The 23,508-nt window shown below is 48.9% G+C and overlaps 1 protein-coding gene and 2 pseudogenes across 2 annotated transcripts in view; all 3 read left to right on the top strand.

Moving 5' to 3' along the window:
* Positions 1-23,508, top strand: part of NEK8 (NIMA related kinase 8) — a 330,474-nt gene that overhangs the window by 218,040 nt on the left and 88,926 nt on the right. The gene's annotated exons all lie outside the window — the stretch shown is intronic.
* On the top strand, positions 10,167-10,317 carry LOC146858316 (5.8S ribosomal RNA; annotated as a pseudogene).
* LOC146858317 (28S ribosomal RNA) lies at positions 10,791-17,370 on the top strand (annotated as a pseudogene).

Genomic DNA, 23,508 nt, shown 5'->3' on the forward strand with positions numbered 1-23,508 from the left:
CTTGCAAAACCAGGTTGTTTGGAGATAGGCAATTTTCATGTCGCCTCACTTTGTTTTGGGCCCTTGCCTGTCGCGGGTACTTGGGCCTCCCACACGAGTGAGGCTCCGTTTTTATCGGGAGACCCGGGGGAACGCTGGGTGATAGGAAATTTGTGTCAGCCCGGTGATGCCACAACTTTCCCACACAAAAATGTGTGAAAAATATGATTTTTTCATCTAAATTTGAGGTTTGCAGGGCATTCTGGGTAAGGAAACGTTGGGGGATCTATGCAAGCCATACCTCCCTGGAATCCCCCGGGTGTCTAGTTTTCAGAAATGTGTGGGTTTGGTAGGTTTCCCTAGGTGGCCGCCAAGCACCGGGCCAAAAACCCAAGTGACCCCCCTTGCAAAACCAGGCCGTTTGGAGATAGGCAATTTTCATGTCGCCTCACTACGTTTTGGGCCCTTGCCTGTCGCGGGTACTTGGGCCTCCCACACGAGTGAGGCTCCGTTTTTATCGGGAGACCCGGGGGAACGCTGGGTGGTAGGAAATTTGTGTCAGCCCGGTGATGCCACAACTTTCCCACACAAAAATGTGTGAAAAGGGTGATTTTTTCAGCTAAATTTGAGGTTTGCAGGGCATTCTGGGTAAGTAAACGTTGGGGGATCCACGCAAGCCATACCTCCCTGGAATCCTCCGGGTGTCTAGTTTTCAGAAATGTATGGGTTTGGTAGGTTTCCCTAGATAGCCGCCAAGCCCGGGGCCAAAAACTCATGGGACCCCCTTTGCAAAACCAGGTTGTTTTGTGATAGGTAATTTTGATGTCTCCTCAATTGGTTTTGGGCCCTTGCCTGACGCGGACACTAGGCCTACCCAGGCAAGTGAGGTACCATTTTTCTCGTAAGACTTTGGGGAACGCGGGGTGGGTGGAAATTTGTGGATCCACGCAGATTCCGGAACTTTCCACCACAGAAATGTGGGGAAAATGTGTTTTTTTTGGCAATTCTTTAGGTTTGCAAGGGATTCTGGGTAACAGACCCTGGTGGGAGGCAGTCAAGTCACCCCATCCTGGATTCCCCTGGGTGTCTAGTTTTCAAAAATGTATAGGTTTGCTAGGTTTCCCAAGGTGCCCGCAGAGCTAGGGTTCAAAAACTACAGCTAGACATTTTGCCAAAAAAGGGTCATTTTTCACTGCGAAATTGAGGTGTGACCACGTTGCGTTTTGCACCGTTTCCTGTCGCGGGCACTAGGCCGACCCACACAAGTGAGGTACCGTTTTTCTCGTAAGACTTTGGGGAACGAGGGGTGGGTGGAAATTTGTGGATCCACGCCGATTCCGGAACTTTCCACCACAGAAATGTGGGGAAAATGTGTTTTTTTTGACAATTTTTTAGGTTTGCAAGGGATTCTGGGTAACATACCCTGGTGGGAGGCAGTCAAGTCACCCCATCCTGGATTCCCCTGGGTGTCTAGTTTTCAAAAATGTATAGGTTTGCTAGGTTTCCCAAGGTGCCCGCAGAGCTAGGGTTCAAAAACTACAGCTAGACATTTTGCCAAAAAAGGGTCATTTTTCACTGCGAAATTGAGGTGTGACCACGTTGTGTTTTGCGCCCTTTCCTGTCGCGGGCACTAGGCCGACCCACACAAGTGAGGTACCGTTTTTCGCGTAAGACTTTGGGGAACGCGGGGTGGCTGGAAATTTGTGGATCCACGCAGATTCCGGAACTTTCCACCACAGAAATGTGGGTAAAATGTGGTTTTTTGGGCAATTTTAGGTTTGCAAGGGATTCTGGGTAACAGACCCTGGTGGGAGGCAGTCAAGTCACCCCATCCTGGATTCCCCTGGGTGTCTAGTTTTCAAACATGTACAGGTTTGCTAGGTTTCCCAAGGTGCCCGCAGAGCTAGGGTTCAAAAACTACAGCTAGACATTTTGCCAAAAAAGGGTCATTTTTCACTGCGAAATTGAGGTGTGACCACGTTGCGTTTTGCGCCGTTTCCTGTCGCGGGCACTAGGCCGACCCACCCAAGTGAGGTACTGTTTTTCTCGTAAGACTTTGGGGAACGCGGGGTGGGTGGAAATTTGTGGATCCACGCAGATTCCGGAACTTTCCACCACAGAAATGTGGGGAAAATGTGTTTTTTTGGACAATTTTTTAGGTTTGCAAGGGATTCTGGGTAACAGACCCTGGTGGGAGGCAGTCAAGTCACTCCATCCTGGATTCCCCTGGGTGTCTAGTTGTAAAAAATGTATAGGTTTGCTAGGTTTCCCAAGGTGCACGCAGAGCTAGGGTTAAAAAACTAGAGCTAGGCACTTTGCCAAAAGTGAGGTACCATTTTTATCGGGAGACTTAGGGTAATTCAGATTTGTAAAGGAACTGTTATTATCTATTGACTTTCGATGCATTTCTGCCTTCCAAATGAAAGATATTGTGTAAAAAAGAAGTCATTCTAAAAAATGACTGATAATTCTCATGCTAGTATGAGTATTCCCAATTTCAGAAATGTGCAAATATCTATTGTTTCTAAACTCTATATTTTGTTCCCATTTCAGAAATACACAGGTGTCTTTCATACCGATTTTTCCATGTACACATTTTGACAGAATAATTACTATATACCCGGTACATAATAAAAAACCATTGCAAGTTGCTGCTCAGTTTTTGCCTCTGGGTTCGTCGGGTTCTTGGTGAACCTACAAGTCCTATATATCCCCACAACCAGTAATGTCCAGCGGATGTAATGGTATATTGCTTTCAAAGAGCTGTCATAATTTGACGAAGTTACAGGTGAAAACGTTGACACAAAATGCTGTTTTTTTCAACTAATTTTCAATTTATCCTATATTTAACTGTTAGTTTCTATAAGGAAACCTTGATGGATCTACACAAATGACCCCTTGCTGAATTCAGAATTTTGTCTTCTTTTCGAAAATGTATAGCTTTCCAGGATCCATTATTGCTTTTGTACCCATTTCTGCCATTAACTGGAAGGAGGTCAAAAATAGCAAAAATAGGCTATGTCCCAGAAAAATGCCAAAACTGTGTAAAAAATGTTGGGTTTCTGACAAAAGTCTGGTATCCCCAAAAAGCTGGGAAAATGGTGATTTCAACCCCACAAACCCTTTTTTGATAACATTTGCAGGGAAAAACCCAGATGCTTTCATTTGCAGCCCGTTTTTCCCATTTTTCCGAAAAACAAAACAAAATTTTGCTGTATTTTGGCTCATTTCTGTAACCCCTCTAGGAGAATCCTCAAACCCTGAGTACCTTTAGAATCCCCATGATGTTGGAAGAAAAGGACGCAAATTTGGCGTGGATACCTAATGTGGTCAAAAATTACAGGGGCCTAAGCGCGCACTACCCCAAAGAGCCAAAAAAAGGCTTGGCACAGGAGGGGGAAAAGGCTTGGCAGCGAAAGGGTTAAACAACAGCCTGACCACAAGAGACCAGTCTACCAGGTACCTGTCACCGAGGGAGGGTTGCCTCACGTGCGCATCAGCCATCTGGAACCAACCAGGGCTGCTAGGAGCCAAGGCTCATTTCCTGCACATCAACAGTCTCCAGATTCGGCAACAGTTTCAAGCCATGCAAACGGGCTGGGGTCCCCTTTTCCCCTTTGCCCTGGTAGGAGGCACCAAAAGGAGAAAAGTCAAGTTCCCCTACACCGTCAAAGCAACTCACCTGCTTCTGTCACATGCGTGGAAGCTCGAGCGGCCAGGGCAGCATCTCCTCCCACCTTCACGGGCAGTTCACACTGGCTTTGAGGGAGCACAACATTGTCACTGAGAGAAGCTGGGGTTCCCTCATGGCCCCCGACTCCTTTGCATCCAGGCTGCCCTGCCACTCAAGACAGGCTACTCCTCAGTCACTCGAAACCTGGGCAACACAGGATAGTGCTTGAAAGGGCCCTAGTGGCAGGTCCTTTGTGGGGTCCCAGCCCTGGGGGCCACTACAATTCGGTTACCCCTGGATGTGTGCTGGGTGAGCATGGGTTTCATCTTGGGAGGGCTGTCTTTCATATCGTGCCCCCCCAGAGGGTCCTGGGAATCCACCCGATTAAACGGTGCCTCACTCGTGTGGGAGGCCCAAGTACCCGCGACAGGCAAGGACCCAAAACGTAGTGAGGCGACATGAAAATTGCCTATCTCAAAACGACCTGGGTTTGCAAGGGGGGTCACTTGGGCTTTTGGCCCGGTGCTTGGCGGCCACCTAGGGAAACCTACCAAACCCACACATTTCTGAAAACTAGACACCTGGGGGATTCCAGGGAGGTATGGCTTGCGTGGATACCCCAACGTTTCCTTACCCAGAATGCCCTGCAAACCTCAAATTTAGCTGAAAAAATCACCTTTTTCACACATTTTTGTGTGGGAAAGTTGTGGCATCACCGGGCTGACACAAATTTCCTACCACCCAGCGTTCCCCCGGGTCTCCCGATAAAAACGGTGCCTCACTCGTGTGGGAGGCCCAAGTACCCGCGACAGGCAAGAACCCAAAACGTAGTGAGGCGACATGAAAATTGCCTATCTCAATCGTCCTGGTTTTGCAAGGGGGGGTCACTTGGGTTTTTGGCCCGGTGCTCGGCGGCCACCTAGGGAAACCTACCAAACTCACACATTTCTGAAAACTAGACACCCGGGGGATTCCAGGGAGGTATGGCTTGCGTGGATCCCCCAACGTTTCCTTACCCAGAATGCCCTGCAAACCTCAAATTTAGCTGAAAAAATCACCTTTTTCACACATTTTTGTGTGGGAAAGTTGTGGCATCACCGGGCTGACACAAATTTCCTACCACCCAGCGTTCCCCCGGGTCTCCCGATAAAAACGGTGCCTCACTCGTGTGGGAGGCCCAAGTACCCGCGACAGGCAAGGACCCAAAACGTAGTGAGGCGACATGAAAATTGCCTATCTCAAAACGACCTGGTTTTGCAAGGGGGGTCACTTGGGTTTTTGGCCCAGTGCTCGGCGGCCACCTAGGGAAACCTACCAAACCCACACATTTCTGAAAACTAGAAACCCGGGGGATTCCAGGCAGGTATGGCTTGCGTGGATCCCCCAACGTTTCCTTACCCAGAATGCCCTGCAAACCTCAAATTTAGCTGAAAAAATCACCTTTTTCCCACATTTTTGTGTGGGAAAGTTGTGGCATCACCGGGCTGACACAAATTTCCTACCACCCAGCGTTCCCCCGGGTCTCCCGATAAAAACGGTGCCTCACTCGTGTGGGAGGCCCAAGTACCCGCGACAGGCAAGGACCCAAAACGTAGTGAGGCGACATGAAAATTGCCTATCTCAAAACGACCTGGTTTTGCAAGGGGGGTCACTTGGGCTTTTGGCCCGGTGCTTGGCGGCCACCTAGGGAAACCTACCAAACCCACACATTTCTGAAAACTAGACACCCGGGGGATTCCAGGGAGGTATGGCTTGCGTGGATCCCCCAACGTTTCCTTACCCAGAATGCCCTGCAAACCTCAAATGTAGCTGAAAAAAATCACCTTTTTCGCACATTTTTGTGTGGGAAAGTTGTGGCATCACCGGGCTGACTCAAATTTCCTACCACCCAGCGTTCCCCCGGGTCTCCCGATAAAAACGGTGCCTCACTTGTGTGGGAGGCCCAAGTACCCGCGACAGGCAAGGACCCAAAACGTAGTGCGCCTCAACAGGCAAGGGTCCTAAACGTAGTGCGCCTCACTACGTTTTGGACCCTTGCCCGTGGCAGGTCCTTAGGCCTCCCACACGAGTGAGGCACCGTTTTTATCGGAAGACCCGGGGGAAAGCTGGGTGGTAGGAAATTTGTGTCAGCCCGGTGATGCCACAACTTTCCCACACAAAAATGTGTGAAAAAGGTGATTTTTTCAGCTAAATTTGAGGTTTGCAGGACATTCTGGGTAAGGAAACGTTGGGGGATCCATGCAAGCCATACCTCCCTGGAATCCCCCGGGTCTCTAGTTTTCAGAAATGTATGGGTTTGGTAGGTTTCCCTAGATGGCCGCCGAGCACCGGGCCAAAAACCCAGGTGACCCCCCTTGCAAAACCAGGTGGTTTTGAGATAGGCAATTTTGATGTCACCTCACTACGTTTTGGGTCCTTGCCTGTCGCGGGTACTTGGGCCTCCCACACAAGTGAGGCACCATTTTTACCGGGAGCCCCAGGGGAACGCTGGGAGGTGGGAAATTTGAGTGAGCCCGGTGATAGCACAACTTTCCCACACAAAAATGTGTGAAAAAAGTGATTTTTTCAGCTAAAATTGAGGTTTGCAGGGGATTCTGGGTAAGGAAACGTTGGGGTATCCACGCAAGCCATACCTCCCTGGAAGCCCGCGGGTGTCTAGTTTTCAGAAATGTATGGGTTTGGTAGGTTTCCCTAGATGGCCGCCGAGCACCGGGCCAAAAACCCAGGTGACCCCCTTGCAAAACCAGGTGGTTTTGAGATAGGCAATTTTGATGTCACCTCACTACGTTTTGGGTCCTTGCCTGTCACGGGTACTTGGGCCTCCCACACAAGTGAGGCACCATTTTTACCGGGAGACCCAGGGGAACACTGGGAGGTGGGAAATTTGAGGGAGCCCGGTGATGCCACAACTTTCCCACACAAAAATGTATGAAAAAAGTGATTTTTTCAGCTAAAATTGAGGTTTGCAGGGGATTCTGGGTAAGGAAACGTTGGGGGATCCACGCAAGTCATACCTCCCTGGAAGCCCCCAGGTGTCTAGTTTTCAGAAATATATGGGTTTGGTAGGTTTCCCTAGATGGCCGCCGAGCACCGGGCCAAAAACCCAGGTGACCCCCTTGCAAAACTAGGTGGTTTTGAGATAGGCAATTTTGATGTCACCTCACTACGTTTTGGGCCCTTACCTGTCGCGGGTACTTGGGCCTCCCACACAAGTGAGGCACCATTTTTACCGGGAGACCCAGGGGAACGCTGGGAGGTGGGAAATTTGAGGGAGCCCGGTGATGCCACAACTTTCCCACACAAAAATGTATGAAAAAAGTGATTTTTTTCAGCTAAAATTGAGGTTTGCGGGGGATTCTGGGTAAGGAAACGTTGGGGGATCCACGCAAGCCATACCTCCCTGGAAGCCCCCGGGTGTCTAGTTTTCAGAAATGTATGGGTTTGGTAGGTTTCCCTAGATGGCCGCCGAGCACCGGGCCAAAAACCCAGGTGACCCCCCTTGCAAAACCAGGTGGTTTTGAGATAGGCAATTTTGATGTCACCTCACTACGTTTTGGGCCCTTGCCTGTCGTGGGTACTTGGGCCACCCACACAAATGAGGCACCATTTTTACCAGGAGACCCAGGGGAACGCTGGGAGGTGGGAAATTTGAGGGAGCCCGGCGATGCCACAACTTTTCCACACAAAAATGTATGAAAAAAGTGATTTTTTCAGCTAAAATTGAGGTTTGCAGGGGATTCTGGGTAAGGAAACGTTGGGGGATCCACGCAAGCCATACCTCCCTGGAAGCCCCCGGGTGTCTAGTTTTTAGAAATGTATGGGTGTGGTAGGTTTCCCTAGATGGCCGCCGAGCACCGGGCCAAAAACCCAGGTGACCCCCCTTGCAAAACCAGGTGGTTTTGAGATAGGCAATTTTGATGTCACCTCACTACGTTTTGGGTCCTTGCCTGTCGCGGGTACTTGGGCCTCCCACACAAGTGAGGCACCATTTTTACCGGGAGACCCAGAGGAACGCTGGGAGGTGGGAAATTTGAGGGAGCCCGGTGATGCCACAACTTTCCCACACAAAAATATGTGAAAAAAGTGATTTTTTCAGCTAAAATTGAGGTTTGCAGGGGATTTTGGGTAAGGGAACGTTGGGGGATCCATGCAAGTCATACCTCCCTGGAAGCCCCCGGGTGTCTAGTTTTCAGAAATATATGGGTTTGGTAGGTTTCCCTAGATGGCCGCTGAGCACCGGACCAAAAACCCAGGTGACCCCCCTTGCAAAACCAGGTGGTTTTGAGATAGGCAATTTTGATGTCACCTCACTACATTTTGGGCCCTTGTCTGTCGCGGGTACTTGGGCCTCCCACACAAGTGAGGCACCATTTTTACCGGGAGACCCAGGGGAACGCTGGGAGGTGGGAAATTTGAGATGGACTTCAGTATGGATTGTGGTGGACAGGCCTTCAAGGTTAACCCACAATTGACACCACTAGGGTACACCTGCTTGTGCAAAGACATCAAGCCTTCTAAGGTCTAGTGGGGCCTTCTACGGTCTAGCATGGGAATGTGCTCCCTCAGTACAGTGGTGTGGTGGACTGGTCATGAATGCGGAACCCGGTTCCCCAGTTCCAAATTCCACTGCTCTGGCCATAGTGCCACATCCCCACTGAACACCATACTTGCCCACTGAAACTCGCACTGCCTTCAGCTGTAACCTAATTGTGTCCGCTATAAACACTTGGATGTGGCTCAATTCAAATTATGCACTTAATAAGAGTAATATGCTGCCTAAAAAAAAAAAAAATAGCAACCACTCATAGGGAATGCAAAGCATGTGAAATGTAAGCAGAAACAACATGGTTACCTAAATGATCTCTCACTAACTATTCAGAAATCAGCGAGTGGTTTCACCTGAAAAGTTATGGACATGACTAGAGGGCCCTGAAGGGAACCGTTTCACTGTCCATTGCTTACATCCTTACAAAACGTAAGCAGTATGGTATAAAAAGACCACATCCATAAACACAGAGCCATGGTACACATTGTGTTTTCCAATCCACCCATCAACCAGGTATTGCAGTACCTCCAGGAATGGTACACTCTCCCAACGTGGAAACAACAATGCTCTTCAAAGAAAGACGAGAAAATGAAAGTAGCACTTCACTGGCAAACTCTGTAAAGTGATGCTGGTGTATTTGGATGTAAAAAAAAACAATCTGGCCACTTTGCAACCCCTCTGTCTTGCTATTAATTAGGTATCATATAAGAAATTCTATTTCTCTACATGCTGCTGCACTTTGGATTTGAAAAACTAAAAAGAAGGGCATTTCTCGGATCCATTTCACAGGGAAGCAACTAGAAAGACGAGCGTTTTTCAAATTTGGATCCATTTCACAGGGAAGCAACAACAGGCACACACGAACGAATCCGAGCCTCGTGGCATGCCTGGGCATACCAAAGTGCCCCACCCTAACCCAAACCCACCGATGCAAAAATCATGCTGCTGCACTTTGGATTTGAAAAATTACAAAGAAGGGCATTTCTCTGCATTTTTGGATCCATTTCACAGGGAAGCAACTAGAAAGACAAGCGTTTTTCAAATTTGGATCCATTTCACAGGGAAGCAACAACAGGCACACACGAACGAAGCCGAGCCTCGTGGCATGCCAAAGTGCCCCCACCCTAACCCGAACCCACCGAGGCAAAAATCATGCTGCTGCACTTTGAATTCGATAAATTACAAAGAAGGGCATTTCTCAGCATTTTTAGATCCATTTCACACGGAAGCAACTTGAAAGAGGAGCGTTTTTCAACTTGGGAAACAATTTAGAGGGAAGCAACAACAGGCACACACGAACGAAGCCGAGCCTCGTGGCATGCCTTACAAGACCAAAGTCCCCCCACTCTAACCCAAACCCACCGATGCAAAAAAAAAACCTCCCCAGCCCCAAAACTCACCTTTACTCTCCGTGGCGCAGGAAGCAAATGGCTTCCTGCGCCTCGGAGAGCAAGGGGAAACCTCCAATGACGTCAGCGCGGCTCGCGCGCTGACGTCATTGATGACGCGGGGGGGCGGGGGGAGGCAGGGGAAGGTCTTCCCCTGCCTTCCCAGTAAAAAAAAAAAGATCGACCACTCACGGGGGGAGCGCCAGCGCTTCCCCCGTGGGTGGGTGTCATGACGAGATGGTCTCGTCATGGGCACAGCGCGACTGTGCTCCATGACGAGACCATCTCGTCATGGGCACAGAAGGGGTTAAAGACTTGTGTGACCCTGTACAGGAGGGCCGGTGGTGGAGCTTCCTGCCTCTGCTGTCGTGGGTGCCTCTCACTTGCCTGCCTGTAAGGTCAAAGGGGTGGGTGCTCCTGGGCCAAGTGCCTGAAAACACTTTTTGAAATTGTGGAAGATGTCTTCCAGAGGGGAAGCATGACAGGGCTGTCTCACTGTTCGGGTGGTGGATGGCTGATGCTTATTTCCTCCCACCTCGCCTGCACCGGCAGGTAGGCAAACGATGTGAAAGTTACCTGTGACTATTGGCGGGGGATCTCTTAGCTTGCTCATCAGTGTAGACAGCTAGCTGCGAGAATTAGTGTGAATTGGAGGACACATTGATCATCAACGCTTTGAACACACCTGGCGGCCCTGGGTTCCTCCTGGTGCTACGTCTGTCTGAGGGTCACTTAAACGTCAATCATCCTGGAGCTCTTCCGGGGCATGTTTGGGTCTGTTGCAGGGGGCCCTGCTCCCTCCGTCCTCCCAAGATCAGACCACTTATTGGCCATGCAGGGGCCCTCCCCCGGTCCCGCTGCGGAGGTATGCGACAGGTGTGCTTAGTCTTCATTGCCTTGATAGGGTGGAAACCTGGTCTGCCCTGTGCCTGAAAAGCCTGAAGTGCAGGGCTGTGTGCTCTATGTGGCTATCTGTGGTGTTCCATGGCTGCCTGCGTGCTCCACCTTGGGCACCCAGTTCTGCAGCTGGGGCTGGGAAAGCCCCCTGCCTGCCCGGGGGTGCTAATTTCCAAGCTGGCCCCTCGGGCTTTGATCTCTGATCTGGGAGAAAGTTTGCTGCTGTGACCTCACTGTGCAAAAAAGGGTCCCACCCTTCTGGAAGCCATGGAATTAGTCCGGCTCACAATGCTTCAGCATCTGATTACGACCTCAAATCAGATGGGGCGCTGCTGAAGTTAAGCATATTACTAAGCGGAGGAATATAGATAAACTAGTATCCCCTCAGTAACGGCGAGTGAAGAGGAAAGAGCACATCGCTGAGTCTCCACCCAGCAGAGGGTCAAGGAAATGTAGTGCACAGAAGGCTGACTCCCCAATGTCACTCAGTGGATAGTGTTAGGCTGGTAGTGGCTCTGAGGGTGCCGGGTTTGGGTCTGCTTGGAGTCGGATTTCTTGGGAAGGCAGCCCAAAGTGGGTGTTAAACTCCATCTAAGGCTAAATGATGCAAGACTGATAGCCAAGCACCATATGGGAAAGTTGGAAAGAACTGTGAAAAGAGAGTTCTAGAGGGTGTGAAACTGTCAAGAGGTAAACAAATGGAGTCCTTTTAGTCCACCCAAAAGATTCAACACTGTGGGAAGGTTGGTCACCCAGGAGGGTGGATCCCCTCAGTGGGACCGCTGCCCGGGAGCACCCGATCCCCACAGGGTGTATTTCCACTGTGGTAGAGCACAGCGACTGGTTCCGAGTAGGCTGGGAAGGCTTTGAGGTGGCCGGTGGCTCTCAGCTAGATATGTTACATCTGCCCTGACAGCAGTTTTTATGTGTCTTTGTGGCTGAGGGAGATTGACCGCCTCCTCACCCTACTACAGAAACCTCCCCAGCCCCTCTTGGGGTGTGCTGGGGCAGGGAAGGAGGACAGGACCCCTGCTCCCAGCGTGACTATTGACTGGGGCAGATTGTGCACAGTGGGCCCTGTCTCCATTGCACCGCCAGGTGAGGAGCCCCACTCTGGGCTCCAGGGATCTGCAGTTTATGTTGGTTACCCACCTGACCCATCTTGAAACACCGACCAAGGAGTCTGCCACGTCCTTGCTACAGGCGCACCACCTGCCAGTCTTCCTCGATGTCGGAGAGGTGGGGCATGAGTGTATGTGATATGACTCGAAAGATGGTGAACTATACCTGGGCACAGCTAAGCCAGAGGAAACTCTGGAGAAGGTCTTTAGCAGCCCTGACATGTAAATCGGTCTTGCATAGGGGCAAAAGACTAATAAAACCATCTGGTTGCTGGTTACCTCCGAAGTTTCCCTCAGGATAGCTGGCGCTCAGAAACCCCAGTTTTATCTGGTAAAGCAAATGATTAAGGCTCTTGAGGCCGAAATGATCTCAACCTATTCTCAAAGTTTAAATGAGTAAGAAGCCCAGCTCACTGGTGTGGAGCCGGGCATCAAATGTGAGTTCCTAATGGGCCACTTTTGATAAACAGTACTGGCACTGTGGAATGAACTAAACGCTGGGTTAAGGCAACTGATGCCAATTCTCATCACACCTTAGAAAAGGTGTTTGTTGATATAGACAGCAGGATGGTGGCCATGGAAGTTGGAATCTGCTAAGGAGGGTGTAACAACTCACCTGCCAAATCAACTAGCCCTGTAAATGTATGCCTCTGGAGCGTCAGGCCCAAACCTGGCTGTCGCTGGCTATGAGATCCATGGGGGCTAAGCCGCGACAAGTAGGAGGGATGCTGCGGTGCATATGGAAGCCCAGGACAAGGTATTAGGTGGAGCCACTTCAGGTGCAGATATCGGTGGTAGTAGCAAACATTCAAACAAGAACTTTGAAGGTGTAGGAACCTGGGGTCACCAGGCCCTATAGGCGGTAGTGTGGCGCGAGCCGGTCGGGCAACCAGGGGCTATGTGTTAAGCAACCATACACCACACGCTTCTCATGGACTAGAGTCACACACAATAAGGGACGCCACACCGTTTAAATTATGCAAATACTTCAAGTTTATCCAAGTATAGCTGGTCAGATGCAGTTCAGGAAATAACAAGGTAATACATGAATCATAACACCATTGTGACATTACATTCGACACTCTGGGTGATATCTATGCAGTGCCTAACCTTGTTCTAGCGCCGGGCGCGCTTACGTAAAGTCTTTCCCTGAACCGGCCGTCTAACTAAGCGTAATACTTGAAAGGGGACACATTGGGTTCACTTAACATGGCGCCTGTAGAACTGAGCGCTCCTCGTGATCAAGGGCCCCTAGTACTGTGAAGCAAGGCATATAAACCTAGCGCTACGCGCAATCAGTCGCATGTGGATACGTTTGCGTAGAACATTTAATACATCGCGTGACTCGTAATCAGTCGCATGTCATTACCTTTGAGCAGAGCATATAACACAGTGCGCTACTCGCATTCCTGGGCATGTAACTACTTTCGAGCAGAGCATATAACACCATGCGCTACTCTCATTCCTTGGCATGTAATTACTTTCGAGCAGAACATGTAACACAGTGCGCTACTCGCATTCCTTGGCATGTAATTACTTTCGAGCAGAGCATATAACACAATGCGCTACTCGCATTCCTTGGCATATAGTTACTTTCGAGCAGAGCATATAACACAGTGCGCTACTCGCATTCCTTGGCATGTAATTACTTTCGAGCAGAGCATATAACACCATGCGCTACTCGCATTCGTTGGCATATAGTTACTTTCGAGCAGAGCATATAACACATGGGGTTACTCGCCGTCCCGGTCTCTCCGGCTGAGGAAGCAGAGTCGGTGGCGTGAAGCGCCACACGAGAGTAATGTTAATCAGTACTTTGAACGGCTTCCAGCGGGGAAGATTACTGGACTTGAGGAGCGAGTCCCTATGCTCCGGTGCAGTTCACAGAGCACCGCGTTCAGTAACACAGGAGGGGGGACACGGACAGGATCCCTCGGCGGGGTCTCTCCGTCGCGCAGGCAGGGGAGGGGATTCCCACGGAGGGGACAACCCGGGCCAAGTGCGGTGTGGTTTCCAGACCAGCAGGGGGCGCACCAGGGGGGATCTCGGCCTCCGGGCTTACCTCCGTCTCGGCGTCAGCAGGCGTCCGTCCTCACGACGTTGGGGGAACTCGGCCCCGACCTTGCGCTTCTCCTCACACGGCTGCGACGGCAGCGACGGGGCCCTGGACTTCGCCTGGGCCTCGCGACACAGCAGAGCACTCTCCCAGGCCTCCAGGCCGCGGCGGTGAGCGCGCTGGCTTCGTCGTCGCAGGGGGGGGGCTCAAATTAAGGATGGGGGTAAAGTGCTCAGCGGAGCACGCTGCCGGGGGTCCCAGACCAGGGCAGGGAGCGCGGGGGTCACAGCGCTAGTACCTGGTCGATCCCCGGTGACTTGGCAATCGGCTTAGTATTTTGTTCACTAGGGTAGCTTGGACACGCAGTCTCAGCTCTGGCATTCAAGGCTTACAGCTCGCTCTTGTCATGCAGTCTCAGTTCTTAAAGTTAGGTTTCAGTTCTCAGTTGACAGATGAAGTCTTTTGGCGCAGATGTATCTGGCGCCCTTAAGGGGTTCTGTTACAGAGGTAGGGATGGAGAGGGCGACTAAGTCCTTCCTAGTCAGGCTGGCAGAGAGTCTCTGGGTCCTCCTACTACTGGGCAAGATCAGTGGGATTCACAGGGCACCTCACTCACTTAAGAGGCAGTACCTAAATCCTGTCACTCTCAGAGGCATAAGTCCCTGGCTAGGCCCTACCGCCTACACTCCTGGTGGATTCTTCCAGCTCTGCTTCACCCCAATGGCCAACTCACCACAAAAGCTTCCCTCCCACTCTTAAGTAGCCCTAGGTCAGGTGACCTCTAGCCAAGGCGGCAAAAGTAAAACCCCACCTCCCTTCTAGAAGGTTCCAGCTTCTTCCAGGAGCTTCCCCACTCTAACTATGGGACAAAAAGGCGGGCTGGTATCGCAACATTGTTGTGGGTCCCAGCCAGCTCCTGGCAGCTAGGGTGCTACTATGAAAAACGACCACCCTGCAGTAGCAGGGGTCTGTGGCAGCCATCTTGGGAGAAGGGAGCACCTGCACCTTAACACTGCCTGGCAATGAAAAGGCGCCCGGAGACCTAGTCCAACATAAAAATGAGGGTGGAAAAAATGAGGCACGATACAAAAATAGAAGGGGAGACCACCCTAGGGCTGACAGGTCCAACAGAAGGCCAAAGTAGAGAAGTGTTTCATGTGAACAGCAGTCTAACACGGGTCAGTCAGACCTAAGAGATAGATGAGCGCCTTTCCGAAGGGACGGGCGATGGCCTCCTTTGCCCTCTGCCGATCAAAAGAGAGATGGTTTAAGATCCGCAAACCGAGAGTGGTGGAGACGGGCGACTTCGTGTCCGGTGTGATAATGAAAATTAACATGAAAGTGCCGGCAGCAGTCCCAGACAATAGTTTACTTTTATTTGTAAAAAGCAGGGTGCCCTGGAATGGGTTGACCATTGAGAGAGGGGCCCGAGCTTTGAAAAACATTGCGGTTCTGGCTTTGTCCAGTAAGCTCTCACTCGTCCTTGAAAATCCAGGGGAGCTGGTCAATCTCACTCTTGGCCTTACCCATAGCCACAGCTGGTCTCCAAGGTGAAGAGCCTCTGGCATGTTGGAACAATGTAGGTAAGGGGTGTCAGCAAGGCACTTTGGGATAAGGATTGACTCTAAGGGCTGAGTCAGTTGGGTTGGGGTACGAGGCGGGGCTGGACATGCACTGTGGCTGGGTGGGGGTGGCAACTCTGGATGCGAGCCGGGCCCTTCCTGTGGATAGTCCCAGTTGTGGTGGTCGACTCCCCCTGTGCCCCTCCCTGGGGCGCAGGGAGGCATTCTGCCTTGGCCAGCGCATAGCAGCTTACAAAGAACTGGTCACGACCAGGGGAATCCAACTGTTTAATTAAAACTAAGGCTCCCTGTCATCCTTTTTACTGATTTTTACAGATAAATACAGACAGAAAAACATTTGGTTTCCTGTCTGTATTTATTTTACACATAATTTAGATTGTTTTTTGAGTGATTCTAAATACCCTCACTCATGACTGCTAGCCCAATAGCTGTGCAAAAGTAACAAGTGTTAGGGCTAAAAAAGAAAGGCGTTTTAGTATGGAGGCTTAGAAAGTAGTAGATATGCACAAGGATCGATACTAAAATGAGCATGTTTTCATGTAAGTGCTGTGATTTATCATCTTTTGGTGTTTATATCATGGAAACCTATCAGGAATTCAAGTAAGAGTGTACATTTATCAGCTAGATAAATGTGGGAATATACTGGTTTCAGCTTCATTTCTTTTCAAAACTCAAAATAAATATGGGAAAATACAGATAAAATTAGCGAAATATGAATGTTGAAAAATACAGATGGAAATGTAAAATAAATAAGTACCATAAAAACTTTATTAGCATAATAATAGTATTAAAACCAATAAGCATATAAGCCCTTATTACAACAAAGCATCGCGAAGGCCTGAGGTGGGTGTTGACATGATATGACTACTGCCCAGTGCTCTGAATGCCAAAGTGAAGAAAGTCAATGAAGCGCCAATAAACGCCAGGAGTAACAATGACTCTCTGAAGATACTTCAGAAGAATTGTGTTGTTGGTAGCAAGACCGATTTGACGATGCATCAATCAGCAATAATAACACAGAATGGGCCACCGTGTGGTGTGGTACAAGACTAGCCAAATGCCTTGTCATCTAATTAGTGACATGCATGAATAGATGAATGAGATTCCCACTACCCTTACCTACTATCTAGCGAAACCACAGCCAAGGGAACGGGCTTGGCGGAGTCACCCTCTGTTGAGCTTAACTCTAGTCTGGTACACAAGAGGTGTAGGTTAAGTGGGAGGGCCTCAGACAGTCAGTGAAATACCACTACTCCTATGTTTTACTTTTTTTACTTACCTGTGAGGTGGGCTGCGGGGTGATACCAATGGGCCTCTTGCTTCGTGCTCCAAGTGTCCGCCTCCTGCTGGGTGAAACGCACTCTGGGGATAGTGGCAGCAGTGGCAGGTGGGGAGTGTGACTGGGGTGATACACCTGTCAAACAGTAACACAGGTTTCCTAAACTACGCTCAGGGAGGACAGAAAAAGCAGAAGGGCATGATTTTCAGTATGAATGCAGACTGTGAAAGCGCGGCCTTGCGATCGTTCTAGCTTTTTGGGTTTCAAGCAGGAGTGTCAGAAAAGTTACCACAGGGATAACTGTCTTGTGGCGGCCAAGCCTTCATAGCGACGTCACTTTTTGATCCTTGAATGTCAGCTCTTCCTATCACAGTGAATTAGAATTCACCAAGCGTTGGATTGTTTACCCCCTAATATGGAAAGTGAGCTGGGTTTAGACCGTCATGAGACAGGTTAGTTTTACCCTACTGATGATGTGTTGTTGCAATAGTAATCCTGCTCAGTACAAGAGGAACAGCAGGTTTAGACATTCGGTATATGTGCTTGGCTGAGGAGGTAACGGGGCAAAGCTATCATTTGTGGGATTATGAACGAACACCTCTGAATCAGATCTCCCACAACTCTTAACGATAATGCAGTGTTGTGGAGCCCCAGTTGGCCTGGAATAGCCGGCCTCTGGGCTGGTGCGTAGAGCTGCTCGCTTGGGATTGGAATGCGGATGGAATAGGGACACCTCCATCGTGTTCATGGGGCACTTTGTGCTAAATCACTTGCAGACAACCTGATTCTGGGAAAGGGTTTCGTAAGTAGAAGAGCAGCTACGTTCATCCCCTGAGCCATGCTTTTGCTTCTCTGTCGGTGGGTGCCAGTGTCCTCCCCGGGTCCCTCTGCTGCCAGACAGGAGCAATGGACGTGTTGCGGACCTGTGGGAGGCTGCCTCCACCATGTGCAGTTCAGCACAGGTACCTCCCCCTCCTGCCCTGGGCTGCCAAGTGCAGGTATGGGGGCACTGCCCCTCACAGGTCAGCAGGGTGACCAGATGGCCAAAGCAGGCACCAGTGGAGCTGCCTGGAGGTATCTGCTGCCTGGGCACTCTGGTCACCAGCTAGAACCGAGACACCTGACCGCCGGGTTTGGCAACCGGATGACCAGTCGGCGGCCAGCCAAATAGACTACCAGTCGGTAGCTGGCCGACCAGATGACCAGTGAGTTGGCCGGACCAGGTAACTCTGACTTGTGTCTGCCCCAGGGTTTGTAAACCCCCACTTTGTGGTGGCTTAATAGTAAAGGAAAAATGACTTTCTAGGCAGGCCCAAGAGGACAGGTTCATTGGCTGGGGATGTAACATAAGCCTCCACTGCCCCCTCTAGTTTTGTTACGCCACTAGCTTAACCCCCCTTAGCTCCCCAGGCTCAGGCACCAGGAAGGTGGAAGGCACCAACCCGGGGCATCCTTCGCCAATTGACTGGGGGTGACAGTCTCTACCCAAGGCATAGTGGCTGCAGAGACCCTTGTGCCATTCCAGGGTGTGGAGCAGTGACGGGACCCAACATAAATGCCCAGGCCGATACCCAGGCATCATGTTGTTAAACCAGGAAGGAGTCTGGGTCTCCTGCGCTGCACAGCTCCAATAAACCCCTGTGAGAGATGGGCGAAGCCATTGCTTTCACCCGGGAAGTCAGGTCTCTTGGCACTAGGCAGGGCCGCATTCCCTACTCCAGCCAGGGTGGCGTCGGACCAGGGAGGAGTCTGTGGCTCCTGCTGGCTGAACAGCTCTCGTAATCCCCTTTGAGAGGTGGACAAAGCCATGGCTTTCTTCTGGGAAGTCAGGGCTCCATGCAACGGGCAGGACCACCTTCCCTACCCAGACCAGGTTAGTGTTGGAGGTGGGCAAAGCCCTGGCCTGTTTCTATGAAGCCAGGGCTCCAGGTTCAGCACAGCATCACCTTCCCTTCCTGGACCAGGGAGGCGTCTTACCGGGGAAGAATCTGGGGCTCCTGCATGCAGAATAGCTCCTGTTATCCCCCTGTTTAAGGCCTGGTCCCTGCATGCTGGTGGTGCTAGTCAGCAGGCAGAGCCTCTTACCCAGCCTAGGGTAGGGTGGAGCCCCACCGCAAAGTTTTGCCAGGTATCAAGATGTTCACTAGTTTGCCTGTCAGCTTTCTGCGAGCAAAAACGTCATCAGTGATGTTTCATTCTCAAGACCGATCCAGCCAATGGACAAGTAAGGGTATGCCAACTCAGTGAACCATGTCACCAGCCCGGCCTTCCTAATTTGAATTACGCCTAGGCCTATTCAGGACTTACATGCCATCTGTTTTAATTACATCTGTCAGGGCAAGAAAGCAAGGACAGGACAAGAACAGGGAGTGTGCAATCCCAGGAATTGGGGTATTAGGAATTTCTAAAATACTGTGGTATTATCAGGCAGCCCACCTAAAGTGTTTAATGCAGTGATTGTGTGTGGAAACTCAGATGGAGTGGTGTTAGATTAGCCATACATTAGCTGGACAGACCCAATGGGAGAGAGCTCGGACACATAGTATGACCCTCGTCCTCATAGTCTCTGGTCACGGGCACCACTCTAAGACTATGGGATGACAACAAATTTGATCTACCCATCCTCTTACACTCCCTTACTTGAGAAAGATGAATACTCCCCTGCGAAGGAGGCTAGAGCATTGTAGGCCTGCAGGAAGGCTGGCTTTACAATGGTGGGATATTAGTTTTATAGAAAACTCATCTAATCAACTCAAGGATGTCTTTGGTTTACAAGACAAAGGGTTTGATACTTGCAGGTCACACACTAAGTCAATCAATCAATTCGTAATTTATAAAGCACTGCTCTTCACCCATGAAGGTTTCTGGATGCTGAGGTTTCACTAGTCTCAGTCGAAGAGCCAGGTCTTGAGTCCCCTACTGAAATCTGCCAGGAAATGTGATGCTCATAGGGTCCAGACCTTGGCAGCGAAGTAGGAAAAGGAACGACCTCTGCAGGAGCTTTGTTAAATGTAGGGGGGGTGCGAGGACCAGGGTGGTGGAGCACAGGTGTCTGGTGGGTTGGTGGAAGGTCAGGCGGTGGTTGATGTATACTATTCCCTGGTCATGTAGGGACTTGTAGGCGTGTATCAGGACATTGAACTGGCATCTCTTCTGAACTGGGAGTCAATGGAGGTTTTTGAGGTGGGGGTGATGTGGGTCAGTTTAGGGAGGTTGAAGATTAGACAAGCTGCTGCATTTTGTATAGTCTGAAGCCTCTTGAGGAATTGGGTGTTGATGCCTGTGTAGAGCACGTCTCCGTAGTCTAGCTGGCTGGTGATGAGGGCCTGGGTGATGGACGTTCTGGTTTTGATGGGGATCCATCTGAATATTTTTCGGAGCATGTGGAGGGTGTGGAAGCAGGAGGAGGCGACTGTGTTGACTTGGCGCTTCATGGTGATGCATGCCCAAGTCAAGAAAGGGAGTTCATGATCACTAGCAGAGTTTGAAACACTAGTACAACACCCAGTGCTGAAACACAGGTGATATTGCTTTTACATTAGATTCTGACAAACCCATCAGCCTGGATACGACATCCATTTCAGGTGCAATGGGAAAGGGAATTGGGCATAACTCCAGGTGAGGATCAATGGTGACAAATTTTACAAAGGCACAACAATTTTAAGAAACATGCAGAGGGAAATGCTTTTCAAAATACCATATAGATGGCATGATACACTGTACAGGCACCATACATTTTATAATTCTCAATGAAATGTTTGTTGGTGAGGATGCAGTGAACAAGGTACACTGGTGCATTTTCTGTGAGCTTGCACTAAATTAACGATAAATTTGAATTAAGTCCTGGAAGGTATACATTTTATTGCCGGGTCTGATCTTGCCATGGCAACTGTAATGGACCCTCTGAAAATCTGACAATCCAATACACAACAATGGGGAAAAACAATCTCTTTCACAGCAAACAATGTGATTTTTATACTGTCGGCGAAAGGCGAAAGCTCTGGGATACTATATGTGGCTACACAAGATATTGGGGATAATGAGTAATGAGAATTGTTTTTTGAGAAGTAGGATAATGAAAGACCCTTCTGGAAAATGTGGGGCCAAGTTCTACAGCATTTAACAAAGATCCACCCTAATGTATCGTGCCTTGGAGGGCTGATAGCCCTTTGACTTCTAGATTTGCAGGATTGATAGGTGTTGTCTCTTTGAGCATGGGGACAGACTGTCTGCATGAATAAAGCACAACTGTAACACATGCAGGTAAATGATATGGGGGCATGGAATAAAGTGGGCCAGTTGTGGAATGGGGTTGGGGTGAAGGGAGTTAAGTTTGTATTTTAACATAATAATTTTCAACCAGTTGATTTTTCCTGTGCTCTAAAATGCAAATAAGCATTTATTAAACTAAACTCTTTCAGAAGTGTTTACAAAGGAGCTCTCCGGGGTGGCTGTCTACCATCACCTTTGGGGATCCCATCTGCCACTGTAGCTCGGTGAATGGCTGAATGGCTGTCCCTGCCTCTATTACCTTGTTTATATTTGGTTTTTCCTTTGTCGAGCAAGAGTCTGATTTCTCTCTTTTGACACGATCCGGTTCTTTCATGCTGTATTAGACATCTTTCTAGAGCGAGCTTTTCCTACCCCCAGTATATTTCTGACAAAGTAACTTTGTGACAGCTTGGTGGTTGCTGTGATTGTTAGCCCATAAACCATCCATATGTGCTCTTGGGCAGTCTCAGGATGAGAACTCTGCAGAGGTGCTTTGCTTTCCTTTGCAGCCGTTTGTTGGAGGCACAAACATGGAAGACATCTCTTTCATCCTTAAGTCTTTCCTTCCACTCCTTAAGGCAACATTGTTCAATTCACGTGGTCCAAACAACTGCTGTGCTTTATTTTAACCTGCAGGGTGTTACTCTCTTTATCTCTGTGTCTTCTGGCTATTCAACTTTAGGACTTGACTTTTCTGAACAACATATGCCCTGTTAAGTTCACATCTAAAGAGTAAGAAAAATGTGAAACTAATATTCTGAGTGTCTTTCGGTCAAGCTTAAAATTGACCTATGGTTAAAAATTATTTTCAATAGAGTGGTCTCTGCCCAAAGTAGTATTGCTCTTTCACATGATGCTGTTGGCTGTTCGGTATATCATTCCACCTTCCATGGGTCGTTTGTGTTGTGATGCTTTAGGAACTCTTTTACATTGCAAATGTACACTGAATCATGACACATTTAAATATGTGTCTTAAAAATGCATTTCTGTATTGTTGGATCGCCACTGATAGTCATAAAGACTTGAATAATTCTCCACTTCCTGCGCAGACAGAACACCTTTCTGCCATCCATTTTTCCGTGGGTTTAACATTGTAGCATGTATTTTAACCATGAAATCACGTGGAATTATGTCCAATGAAGTCTATCAGAATTGTCCTTTTTTCCTGAATGTTCAAAATGTTGCTGTGGGATGTCTAACTTCATTAAGTTACATCATCTGTCATGTAAAAGCCCTTTCAACATTTTGTGCATGAAGGTAAAAATGCAGTCTGATAGGCTTACATTACGTGCACACAAAAAACAGCCTGCCCCTTTAAGAGTCTGGGATGTGACCCTTCCCACAATGCATTGTTCTGGAAGTAGCTTGCCAGAGCCACATTTTTTTTTCGGCTTGCTTCAGTAGGGTCTCAGAACAACTGTGAAGTTTAACACATCTGAAAAAAAATCCTTATTTTTGTCAGGAAATCATTGTTACCAATTTAACTTGACGTCTTTTCATCTCTACCGTTGACTCTGACTGACTGACTCTGACTAATATTTCTTGTCAGAGTGCGATCCTCATTCACCAGCTGTCATTCATGTGGACGGAAGAAAGCAGCTACCGATGCCGACAAAGTCTGTGTAGTTTGTCTACTGGTGTCCCATTCAGTTAAAGAATGGAACATGAGTAAATAAAAACAAATAAAAGGAAATAATGTCCCAAAACACTCAAAAGCAGGGAAGGCATCAGACTAAGAAGTTTGATGCAAAATATGAAGGTGGATGAAGAGAGAAAAAAGAGGGGTAGGCTTGAAAGTTCCATCTGTAATCCTACCGCCATCTGCGAAAGACTCTCACAGAGGGAGAACTACAGATTAGAAAACACCTGACATCAACATCATTCTCTTCGACCCCAATCAGCCTTCTCCTCCAACTACATCTACCAACAAAAGACCAAGATCATATTCTCGCTCTGGATATCCTTATTTGGGTGCATTTCTCTAATTCTATACATTTACTTTTCATGCACATTCTCATTTTAGAGTGTCTACGGTAGATGACATCCTAACATTTCAAGATGCACTGGCTAGAGAAGGAGCGAAATTAGACATCCCTTTGGAGTCTCTGCACCAAGAGCTGCTCCTAGACTGCTTTTATCTCTAGTCCCAAGTTGACCACACATTGCAGAGGATATTGCCGAAATGTCCATACCAACCTCATCAACACCACAGGCAACCACAAAGCTAATATCAAAGAAGATACTAACAACTAAAAATAGTCCCCTTAAAACGTCTCACTCAAGAGGAAGACATTTGTTAGGCAATAGACAATGATGGACCTATATCCTTCCTTCAGTTACCCACTCCTCTTGGGGGAGTGGTGACATAATTCTTGGAAGAGTGAAACCTCATAACTAAGAACTGATAGGTTTTAAACATCATTCAAAGGGGTTACTTAACCGGATTCAAGACTATTCCACAGCCCGTTCCACCCAAACCATAATCAAAATGTAAACTATCCTATCTGCAAGATGAAACACATATCTTACTAAAAGCGGGTGATAGAAAGTGTCCCATCTGTTTACCCTAGATATTTTCTCACACTAAATAAAAGCAAACCCAAACAGTATCGGCCAATTTTAGATCTGCGGTTTGTACACCAATACATCACGAGGGCCAGGAAAAATTCAAAATGTTGGCACTTCATCAAATCTCCCCTCACATAAAAAGAGGC

Source organism: Triturus cristatus, chromosome 3_2, assembly GCF_964204655.1.
Source record: "Triturus cristatus chromosome 3_2, aTriCri1.1, whole genome shotgun sequence".
NCBI lineage: Eukaryota > Metazoa > Chordata > Amphibia > Caudata > Salamandridae > Triturus > Triturus cristatus.